This window comes from Vombatus ursinus, unplaced genomic scaffold (assembly GCF_900497805.2).
Source record: "Vombatus ursinus unplaced genomic scaffold, bare-nosed wombat genome assembly UNPS02014813.1, whole genome shotgun sequence".
Taxonomy (NCBI): domain Eukaryota; kingdom Metazoa; phylum Chordata; class Mammalia; order Diprotodontia; family Vombatidae; genus Vombatus; species Vombatus ursinus.
Window position 1 is genome coordinate 21,024,861 of NW_020954591.1, and position 12,612 is coordinate 21,037,472.

At 37.4% G+C, this 12,612-nt stretch overlaps 1 long non-coding RNA gene across 4 annotated transcripts in view; it reads right to left on the minus strand.

Moving 5' to 3' along the window:
- Positions 1-12,612, minus strand: part of LOC114022790 — a 66,724-nt gene that overhangs the window by 9,824 nt on the left and 44,288 nt on the right. For 2 of the 4 annotated variants that reach the window (XR_003566702.1, XR_003566700.1), the window contains exon 2: positions 5,714-5,976. This is a non-coding gene — a long non-coding RNA (uncharacterized LOC114022790). Of the gene's footprint in view, positions 1-5,713; positions 5,977-6,460; positions 6,494-7,138; positions 7,201-12,612 lie in introns of those variants that run through there. The other 2 variants (XR_003566701.1, XR_003566703.1) reach the window with 2 other exon arrangements.

The window sequence follows — 12,612 nt, forward strand, 5'->3', positions numbered from 1 at the left end:
CCCCAGGACTTATGAGCTATGAAATCTTGGGCAAGTCATTTAAGTTCTCTTTACCTTGCTTTCAACACTTGTAAAATGTGGGAGGTTAGACTTGCAGGTCTTCCTGACTTCAGGTCAAAACTCTACCACATCATGCTGCCACTTTTAAATTTAAATGGATGTGAAACACTTTCTGAATCCCAGAAACCTTAGTTCTTCTTACCACAGGATCAAAGTCAAAGCACCAACTGTTCCATTTTCTAATTCCAGGTGAAATATGCATGAAAAAAATGAAAAGCATTCTCAATGTTGACTTTGTAAACCCAAGCTCTCAACTGATGGCCAACATCATACAGGAATTGGAGTAGAATGTTGAATCCCTGATAAGGCCGCATTTAGAATATGTGTTTAGTTCTGGCCAACACATGTTAGAAAGGAGATTGATAAACTGTAGAGTAAGTAAAGGAGGGTAACCAGGTTGGTAAAGGGATTCAACTGCATGACATATAAGGATGGAGAAAGGGGACATGATAGTACCTAAATAATTAAAAGGCTTCCACATGGAAGACCTGTTCTTTCTGGCCCCAGAGAGCAGACCTAAGAGCTACGGGTGAAGGATGCCAAGAGGAAATTTTAAACTTGGTGCCAGGAAAAACATAATAATTAGAACTTTTCCAAAAGTCTTCATAATTTCAGTATGCACAAATAGTGAAAATGACAGTGATACTATGGTATCTATGTATTTTTGGTAAAATGGAAGGTAATTTGTATAGAAATCCTATTAAATATATTATACTTTATCTAAACATTTGATCTATCTGATACCACTCCTCATCAGAAGGAAAGGAATTACCATGGATATACTCAGATAGAGATTTGTGCGTGTGGCTGTGGGGGGTAGGGGCAGTGTATCTTTAACTTAAGATATGCTTTGCCTGGTATTATCCACATGTAGGTCGGGTGAATCTTCTGGAAATGCATGATCACAAGAATAGAAGGGTCTTGCTCCAGGTTCAGAGCATGGGTAGACGTCCTGGACTCTTTCTGGTCAGCTGACTGAGTGATAATGAAGTTTTTTAATTGGCTAATATGTCAGAACTAAGTATGTACACAAAAGACTCAGTCAAAATTGATTCTCTCCCTGGTTCCTTTTGAGTAAGAAAGAACTGCTATAGCTCTGTCAGCCAATCACTATGTTGTCTTCCATTTTGTAAAAACTCACCTGGTCTGCTCTGTCTCTAACACTTATTCACCCCAAATCAAGAAATAATGCACACAACAGGACTCCAGCATCACGTATTCAGAGCCTTAAGTGACTTAAGAAATGTTAAGAAGAGAGTGAAAATGGAACAGCTGATGAAGATGAAGACACTACAGGCTGTCTCACAAGGTAGTGGATCTCACCCCCTCGAGGTATTCAAGCCAAGGGTGAATGACTACTTGTGAGTCTGGCTAAGGGGTTCCTTTTTCAGCTATAGATTGGGCCTGATGGCCACTGAAGATGCTTCCGACTCTGAAATTCTAAGGTTCCTTTGTTTCTTCCCTTTCCTCAAGCGTGCTTCATCCTTCTTTCTTCTTCCTTCTCTTCGGGTGTCAAAGGGAGATGTCCATAAATATATCTTCTAGTCTCCCCAAGGCAGTCTCACAGCCTCTAGCACAAAAGATGCGGGAATTCCTTGATAGCTATTGCCTTTGGATTGGCAAATCATATCATTATGGGTCTATATTGTTGTAAACCTATGAAGTGTTCATAGTAATCTGTAATCTGCTGTGTCCATGTGAGCTCTTACCCATTCTTCCAAAAAAAAAAAACCCCACAGAACACAATATGTAACCACTATGTGAATCTCAGCAAAAGAACTAAAACAAATTACAATCTCTGAACAAATAGAAGAATAGCAATGACTTACACATAAACATAACTTTTGTTATCGGTCAGTCATTTCAGTTGTGTCTGACTCTGTGACCCCACTTGGCATTTTCTTGACAAAGATACTGGAGGGGTTTGCCATTTTCTTGTCCAGCTCATTTGACTGATGAGGAAACTGAGGCAAACAAGGTTAAGTGACTTCCCCAGGGTCACATAGCTAGGAATTGTCTGAAGCCAGATTTGATCTCAAATCTTGCTCACTCCAGGCCCAGCTCTCTATCAACCACGCCACCTAACTGTCCATATATACATATATAATTATACAATAAGGACGATGGTGGAAGAGTATTTAACATCAAATCTAAACTGGATGCATGGTTTCAAATAAAGACTTATTTTAATTTTTATAGGATATTGGAACTTTGTAATTTCAGTAGCTTTCTTGGCAATGTACAGGCACACAGCTAAGTGAAAGATATGACTAAATTTGGGCCACCCAGGCCTTCCTAAAATGTTGCAATACCTGACCCAAACTGAAATCTTGAGGCAGGCTGGCAAAAAAGAGTTAGCTCCTTCTTGCTCTTTGTCCTGCAGAGCCTAGAATTAGGTAACAAGTTAAATGTTGTTTATCTTTGTTCATGAATGAAAATAGGATTGGCCAGGGGTTTTCATCCCTGGTTGCTGTAACATCGTTTGTTCAGTGGGAAAGCTCAGGCAGTCTAGCCCACAATGACCTAATAACCTGAATGAAAGATGTGTCTGCTGGGAAAATCCTCTGGCAGCTTCTATTTTCCCATTGACATCTCCACCTTTGGAAATAATAACAACCTGCCCTCCAGCCCCATGCACACACAAATATACACTGTCAGATACTTGATCATTTTTGCTATCATCTCTAACTTTAGAAAGGAAAAAAGGAATTTTTACTGAGGTATAGAAATATATAATCATTTCCTATAAAAGCTTAAGAAAGGGTCTTTTCACATTTGGCAACAATAACACAAGATATCAACTAAGATGACCATCAGTTACCAGGCTTGAGGACAGGCTACATTAAAAACTTACTGTGCCTGGTTTCTACCTCAGTGGTAGATTTTCTCATTAAACACAGTGAAAACATCAGTGATCCAAGTAATTACATATGAAATAACCATCCAGAGAGTTGGGGAAAGTGCAATCATATGGAAAAAAATCCAGGATGAGCATTGTAACAAGGTGTATTTATCATAGATTAAATAATCATTAAAATTAAGACATATGCACACAAGGCTGAGGCACATTATAGAATTTTATCAGACCATAAACAAAACATTTTACCAGTTTAATGTTGTACATATAAATATACACATGTATGTGTACATTTATGAAATATATGTATACATCATAAAGAGACATACTAATAAGACACATGAAAGTTTTTTTCTTCCATAAAGTAGAGCCTTATCACAACAAAATGAAATTTTATAAGTGTTTCCCATGCATTAACCATATGCCTATATTCTTAGGTAAACATTTAGTAATAGTAAAAAGTGGCCAATTTGTCCATGATAGATCTCATTCAACCAACTATGTCCGTAAAAACAATAACAGAAATTATACTTTGCTTGTTCCCTATTCCATGACAAGGATGATATAATGCAGGTTAAAAAGTTCCAGCATTGGAATTCAATTTGAATCCAACCTCTGAAACTTACTAGGTTTGTGACCATAGAAAAATCACTTCAACTTTCTGAGCCTCATTTTCTTCGTCTATAAAATGGGGATAACAATACTCACACTACTTACCTCACAGAGTTATGGTGAGTAAAGTGTTTTGTAGAAGTTGATGTACAGTTATCCCTTCCTCATTGTAACTTCCCCCATTGGGATTTTCCATTTCTTTCTAATTGCCTACTCTTTCAAGATCTTTTTGGATCCTGACCCTCATCCAGAATTTTAGATATCCCTTCAAGCATTGTGTCATTGGCACATTTGGTGAACATGCTATCTATGCCAGTCATCTAAGTCTTTTCAAAAACTTCTGAATAGCACAGGGTTAAGGGCAGATAGATTCCTGAGGCGCTTCATGACAAGGATCCCTTAGATTAATATCTATTCATTAACAATTACTCTCTGGGCCCAGTCATTTAACCACTTATTTATCTAATTGTATTAACATATTAGCCCACTTGTTACCCATAGGAATATCACAAGACAGTTTGGAAAGTATCATTTTGAAAAACAGGTATACTGTGTCTATGGCTTTCCTCTGATATAAAAGTTATCAATATACACCAGAGGTTCAAATCTGGCCCAATCTGGCAGGTCTCTTGTTTTTGTATGGCCCATGAGCTAAAAATGCAATAAAACTTAATTTGAAAATGTCAAAACCATTCTTAGCTGCCATTGGCAATTGCAGGAGCTATAGTTTGCAGATCCCTGCAACATCTTGTCAAAAAAAAGGAAATGAAATTATTCTAGCACGACCTGACCTTGATGAACCCATTCTGCTCTGTGATCACCACTGCCTTTTCTAAATGCTCACAAGGCCTCCCTTTGATATTTTGTTTTCATCCAGGCCTGTGATTTATTTCATCAGTGTAGGGAATAGCCACTGAGAAAACTCTTTATAACAATGCAAAGTGGCGTCTGTTCTGCACAACTCATTGTCTTAAGAGTGTTATCTGGGTTCACTAATAGGTTAAGTGATTTTCACCCAACATGTGGCAAAGAACAAACTTAAACCTAGGTCTTTCTGACTGAAGACAGCTCTCTATTCATTACACCACCCTGACCTTCCCCTTAATAATACATTCTAGAATTCTTCCAAGAATCAAAGTCAATGTTTAGTGACCAATATATGTTTTCAAGATAAAACCAAAAACTGAAATATTACCTATTAATAATTTCCCATATTTTCAATGAATATGCTTTTGCCCCCTTTTTCTTTTGTAACAAAAAAAAATTCCCTTAAAAAAAATCTCACCATGTAATAAGTATATTTGAAGGGATACTTTGTTGGCCAAGTTGGACATGTACATATATTGGGAGAGATATAGGAGCCAAAGGTATGTGGGTAAATATTTCACAGGAAAAATTTTTATCCTAAAAACAAATATGATAGAACAAAAAATTTAATTGACATTTTCTTCCTCTCCATCTTTCTTAACTATGCAAATAAAATAATTTTAAATAAAACTCTATTCAACTCTGAACTTTGATACAAAACACTGAACCTACTGAACCTTACATAAGAGATGTTTGAAGGGTTTCATCTTTTTTGCTTACTAAATAAAACTCTTTTCAAAAGATTCTTACAAAACTTTTCACGAGTGAATCCCATGAGCTTGCTTCCTCTGTTTTCCTACACTCTTCCTGACCCTAGGTCCAACTAACTTATTCAGTGTACAATAGTAAACATTGAAGTGAATTTTTTTAAAAAAGAACAGTCACTTTAAATTCTTCTTTAGCCTGGGGATATAGAAGGAGGAGGAGGGAACTATTGACCACATTTTGACAGAATGAAAGAAAAATATTTTGTAGCCTCTCAGCTTGGCTTCCCTCCCCCCATCCCAAACTGGTTTTACTATGAATAGAGATGAGATAGCACTCAAAATTCCCCTGTGCAGCCATTTATTGTCCAGTTACCCTTGAACTATGATTGGTGGACTATGATAGGAATCACTGGAGACCACTTATGGTGGTGAGGATTCTGCCTAGAGGTGGGAGTAATAATAATAATAACAACAGTAATAAAGCTCTTTAAGTTTCCCAAAGTTCTTTAGAATTATTACATTATTTATCCTCAAAACAAAACTAGGAGGTAATTACTATAATTACCCCCATTTTACAGGTGAGGAAGCTGAGACAGAAGTTGTAACTTACCCAGAGTCAGATAGGTGCAGAACTCTGTCCACTGGATGGAGGCTAGAAGCTGTCTCTGCCCTTATGAGTGGCGTAGATCTGGATCTTATTGACATAACTCCCAGGTCCTCTCCCCGTTTGGAGAGTTTTTATTTTCCCTATCACTAAAGAAAAGGCAAGATTCTCCAAAAATCTCCACAGCTGATTTCCTAAAAGAGCAGGAAGGTTCTGCCCCTCTCCACTTCCTGGACCACGGGGACAAATGGACACCAACTCCATAGTATCTAGAAAAGCAAGGAGGATATAGCTGATTCCTCAGGAAATGTCTCTGGAAAAGCTCAGAAATGCTCTGATAGCTCCCATTCATTCCAAGGCTCTCTCACTACATCCCCAAGGGAGGCTGAGCATAGACAGTTCTGAATCTGGGAGTCAAAGTCAGAGAGCCCGACTTCTACGTCCCCAGGATGGACCTTTTGTTTAACTCAAAGGCCATCCCTAACCATAAAGGGTAAGGGCTAGTAGTTACATAGTCACAAGTGGATGTGGCCACCTGGACACAGTTCTTTAGCCACCAACTTGCCTGAAGTTGCTAATGAGTTCCTCAACTTTAATTGTAGAAAGCAGATAGTTTAACATACTGCTACAAAGCTGTTAGGAATTAAGAATGATTAAGAATTTATCATATTAAGATAAATGAGGAAGCAGAGAATTTAATCCAAAACCTTATTTGGAAATTAAAAGGAAAACAAGAAAAAATATGATAAATACCATATTTCCTTGATGGATTTGCATTCACTATGAAATATGCTGCAATACCTAGAAAAGTCTGAATAGAATTTAGTAATAACTCACCCTCCTCCCCCCATCCCACGAAAAAAAATCTTTATTTACAAGTGCAATCACAGAAAAACTTAATGTGTTTTTAAAATATTAAATTATATTTTAAATGATTATCATTTGATGTAACACATCAGTAAAAATCTAAAATAATCTTCACCAAGTCCCCAAAGCCTGATAAAGCTTTCATTTGAATAATGGAAGAAGAAAAAAACACACTTACATAAATGCACTTATACCCTCATAGAAAATACCACCCAAAATGCCTTAGCATCTTTTAAAAGCTTAGAAGTGATAGTGAGATTCTTTGAGTGACCTGATTCTAGTTATTGGTGATTTGTAATTCGGGTTAAAAAACAAAAACAGAAGTGGGTATTGTTCGAACACTTGCAATGATAAGATCCAAGAAAACCCCAGAGTTGTCAAGAAAGGACAGTGGGTTATGGTCAGGCCATCACTAGAATTTCAAAGCATGGAGATTTCTGTTTTAAAAGAATATTTTTATATTGCCCAAGACTTCACACTCAGTTCCCAATTTTAGTTTAAAAATTTTCCATTACATTCCCCTCTTCTTAGAACAAATTATAACAAAAGGAAAAATACCATTACCTTAAAAAAAGCTGACATTAGTATACCATTAAGGCCATGTCAACACAGCATTAACATATCTACTAAAAAAGAAAAATATATCAATAAATGATTTTTTATTTACATGAGGCAAATCAGCTCGTCTCTTTTTATAAGGAATTGACTGATGCTTAAAACTTGAATTAACCAATAGGTTTAGCACTTTGTCTTCTTCATTCATTCCAATACTTAATGAATGTCTGTTACCAATTTCTAATTAAATAGATATATAGACAAAAATAGACAGCGGGCAGATTTTTAGAATCCAAAGAAAACTTACAAATTGAATAGTCCAGGTTAGGGATATGAGCACCGTACCTTTGCCATGTGATTTCTACCTTTTAGTAAAGGAGAACTGTCCAGTTCAGTGACAACAATGAGCTCAAAATATGCAGTCTTTAAGGACTATCCTAAGTCACCAATGCTGTCTACAATACACAGGGAGAAAGCTGAGGCAATCATCTGAACAACTCGGGCAAGTAGATGAGCCAAAGCAACCTTGTTATTGAGTGAGAGAGAGAGCTTATCTGGTCTGAAGTACAGAGGTTGGTTCTATACACTATCAAATCCATTGAGTAACTGCTCCATTTTTCCTTTTACTTACTTGCTGTAGTGAGAGGAATATTTCAAGACCCTGCCCCACAAAGGTAAGGCTTTTGTTGTTGTTTAGTCATTTGTCAGTCATGTCTGACTCTTCATGACCCTATTTGGGGTTTTCTTGGCAAAGATACTGGAGTGGTTTGCCATTTCCTTCTCCAGCTCATTTTACAGATGAAGAACTGAGGCAAACAGGGTTAAGTGACTTGCCTAGGGTCACTCCGTTAGCAAGTGTCTGAGGCCAGATTTGAACTCAGGAAGGGGAGTCTTCCTGATTCCAGGACTAGCACTCTGTCTGCTGTGCCGCCTCAATGCCCCAAAAGTTATGCTAGTTTTTCTTTAGAAGTTGTGGAAACCATCCTTGAGGATTAATTGATTTAGGGGACTAAAGGCTTGGCTGGTGACTTACCTTCCTAAATACAACTAGGTGGTACAGTGAATAGAGCATCAGGCCTGGAATCAGGAAGATCTGAGTTCAAATCCAGCCTCAAACATTTATCAGCTGTGTGACTCCGGACAAGTCACTTAACCCCTATTTGCCTCAGTTCCTCATCTGTAAAATGGGGACACACACTGGAGAAAGAAGTGGCAAACCGTTCCAGTATCTTTGCAAAGAAAACCCCATGGATGAAAGTCCACGGGGTCACATAGAGTTGGATGCTACTAACACCATAAAAATTAAAAGCTAGGGTCCAGGAAGTTGTCTTTCTCCTCCCTCAGGCTTCTGAAAAACCTACCAGCATGACCAGCACCAGGAGCTGTGCTCAGCTAAATCAATGCTGTATTCTTTTCTGAATATCCTTCTGCTATCATGGTTAAATAAACCTCCTTTTATTAAATTATTAAGATATTGTATGAGTGTCTCATTTTTTTCTAGTCTCAGATCTGACATACTGGACTGGCCTGAGTCAGGCCTGGTTTACTCACTACACATGCCTGTCAAGAAATTGTGAATTTGGACAAGTCGGTAACTTTTGGTGTCACTTAGATGCCTTCATCAGTATCATAAAAACAGAATTCATGAAAATAGTGCCATCCTCAGCATCCAGAGTAAAGGCTGGATGAAAAGGAACCACTAATGGATAACATGGGTATAGTTGTCCATGACCTCAGCTACTTACAAGATGACAGACTTAGCCATGATGTGGCAAGAAGCCTACTTTAGGCTATGTATAATCATCTAGTATATTTAGGGGCCTCAAAAATGAAATATGACAGTATTTGAAGAAACATATTAGGCAATAAGCCAAATCATAAAAATATAATCATGGGAACAAACAATAAAAGAGAAAAATTTCTGTGCTGAAGTGAAAGAGGAAGAAATTGAATATACTGAAGGATAAAAAAAAAAACATTGCTGTATTGTTGGAAGAAATGGAAAATGGAAGATATTCATAAGAGTATCACATCTAGGAGAAACAATTTGGCTCCCTGCAAGAGATGGCAGATGACAGTTTAGATGTGCTAGGCACCAGGCTGCAGTGGGGGGTACTGAATCTGGAGAGACTTTAGAGGAGAAAAATGGAAAGATTAAAGGTTTTCATTTCAAAGCTTTGTTGCTTTCCCAGCATTTCCCTGAGATAGGGACTGCAGAGAAAGCAAAGAGGATGCAAATCAATCCAGGGTCAGTTAGAAATGCTTTCGGAAGTTGTCTGATCCCTTTCCCAGCTCCACACTGAACTACACATCTTTTTTTCAAGAACAATGGTTAAGGATATTTGACAGGTTAAAGACCTGGGTTTTAGTCCCACCCCACCCCCTACTTAGGCATGATTTTGAACAGGTCACTTAACCTCAGTTTCTGCTGTAAAATAGGAATGATACCTGCACTATCTATCTCGTAATATCATTATGGGAACCAAACGAGATAAGGCCAGCAAAAGTGCTTTGAAAGATGAAAAATTATAATATTATACATAGGAAGTATGACTATAAAGGAACCAGACTACTTTCAAAACCAATATGTCAGAACTTGTACATCTAAAAGAATGTTGCCTTTCAAAGTAGTCACTATGAAAGGCTATATACATATTCTAAATGATGCTATGGGTCAAAACATTTTTAGAATTCCTCTTTGGAAACTGTCTTCTGATCTTGTTTATAAGCCCCTTCGCCCAAACACACAGACACACACACACACATACACACACACACACACACACACAAGCATGTATGCATGCACACACACATGCACAGATATATATATACAAAATCAGTTGTTTCCTAACAGCAAATTCTTCTATCTTGACTAAAAAATATTGTCATTAGGTTTTATTATTTGCAAAAATTAAAATCTCTTCTCAAAGGATAAAAGTTTTAATTAAATATCCTAAGATGCAGACTAAATATAATTCCAAATTAAAGAACAAAGCTGTTTGTTGAATTCACTATTTGACAAAAACTGCTGGGAGAAAAAATGTAAAGTTGTCTGGAAGAAGTTAGGTATAGACCAACATTTCACACCATATACCAAGGTAAGCTCCAAATGGATATATGACTTAGATAGAACAGGTATGAATTAGGAAAGAATTCATTATCAAGCAAAGGATAAAGAAGATCATAGAAGCTAAAATGAAGAATTATAATTATATAAAATTTAAAAGATTTTGCATATGTGAAACTCAAGTTGAAAAGAAGAGAAGCCAGTAAATGGGGAGAATATTTGTAGAAAGTTTCTCTGATAAAGATTTCCAAGATAAAGCTTAAATTTAAAACTAAAACTTTGGGAACATCATTTTATTGTCCTTCACTTTATTGCCCTTCACAGATATTGAGGGTTTTTTGGGGGGGTTGTTTTGTTTTGTTTTGTTTCTTACAAATTGAAGGTTTGTGGCAACCTTGCCTGGAGCAAATCTATCGGTGCCGTTTTTCCAAAAGCATGTGCTCCCATCATATCTCTGTCACATTTTGGTAATTTTCCCAATACTTCAAACTTTTTCATTATTATTATATTTGTTATGTTGATGTGTGACAAGTGATGTTTGATTTTACTATTGGAATTATTTTGGGACACCACGAACTACACCCATATAAGATGACAAACTTAATCGATAAATGTCATATGTGTGTTCTGACTGCTCCATCCCCCTCCTCTGGCCTCCCTATTCCCTGAGACACAACAATATTATATATTATAAAGCAGAGACAGGGTTTGAGAGGACTGACTCCAATTTTGAAAGAAGTTCTACTGTGGGTAAAGTGCTATCAAATAGCATCACATGCTACAGAGAAATCTTTCATGGAAGGAAGAATCAATCCATGCATCAAACTTCATAGTTGCCTTATTTTAAGAAATTGCCACAGCAACCACTACCCTGGTCAGTCAGCAGCCACCAACATCAAGGCAAGACCCTCCACCATCAGAAAGATTAAGACTCATGGAAGGCTCAGATAATGGTTAGTATTTTTTTTTAGCATTAGAGTATTTTTTAATTAAGGTTTGTACACTGTTTTCTTGGTCATAATGCTATTGCACACTTAATAAACTACAGTATAGTGTAAACATAATTTTTATATGCACTGGGAAACCAAAAAATTCTTGTGACTCACTTTATTGCAATATTCACTTAATTGCCGTGGTCTGGAACCAAACCCACAATATCTCCAAGGTATGTCTGCATAGGGAGCTAGGTGGTATAATGGATAGAGTGCTAGGCCTGGAGTCAGGAAGAGTTATCTTTCCAAGTTCAAATCAGCCTCAGACTCTTACTGTGTGACACTAAGAAAGTCACTTAACTCTGCTTGCCTCAGTTCCTCATCTGTAAAATGAGCTAGAGAAGGCAATGGCAAACCACTCCAGTATCTTTGGCAACAAAATTCTAAATGGGGTCATGAAGAGTCAGACATGACTGAAAATGACTGAACGACAAACAGCAATAACTATGGGCCCAGAGGTGTGCTAAACTCTGGAGATACAAGGACAAAAATAAATTCATTCTCTACCTTCAAAGAGCTGACATTCCATCTGTTTTAGTGCACTTGACCCAGCTAGTTAGCTCTTCTCCTGACATGTATATGTATAGGTGTAAATATACATGAGTGTGTGTGTGTGTGTGTGTGTGTGTGTGTGGTGTATATCTTGGTAAGAAATATGGACTATTTCACAAATTTGTATGTAATTCTTGAATGAAGACATGAGGGAGTTTGTGGGAAACATATTCTTTAAACTCTATCAATAATTTATTCTCATATTTAGCCTTTCTCTAATTTAAATATCCCCTACTATAAGTCAGTATGTCCAGCTCATCTCTGGTTAACATTCTACATATACTTCTAATATGCTCTATACTGGCATTGTTGTTGTTCGGTCTTCTTTCAGTTTTGTTCAACTCTTTGTGACTCCATTTGGGGTTTTCTTGGCAAAGATACTGAAGTGGTTTGCCATTTCCTTCTCCAGTTCATTTTACATTTGAGGAAACTGAGGCAAAAAAGGTTAAGTGACTTGCCCAGGGTCACACAGCTAGTAAATATTTGAAGCCAGATTTGAACTCAAGTCTTCCTGACTCCAGGCCCAGCACTCTACCCACTGAGTCATCTAGCTGCCTCAAGGTGGGCCCTTTTGTTGTTGTTTAGTCATTTTCAGTTATGTCCAACTCTTTGTGATACCATTTAGGGTTTTCTTAGCAAAGATACTAGAATGGTTTGCCATTTCCTTTCTCTAGCTCATTCTACAGATGAAGAAACTGAGTTAAGTGACTTGCCTAGGATCACACAGCTAGTAAATGTCTGAGGCCAGATTTGAATTCAGGTCTTCTTGACTTCTACCCACTTTAACCTAGCTGCCCTTCCCCTACTCTCTATCCCTTAAGTATATTCTTTGCCTTCCGATCTCCAGGCCTTTGCCACACGTGAAATGTCCT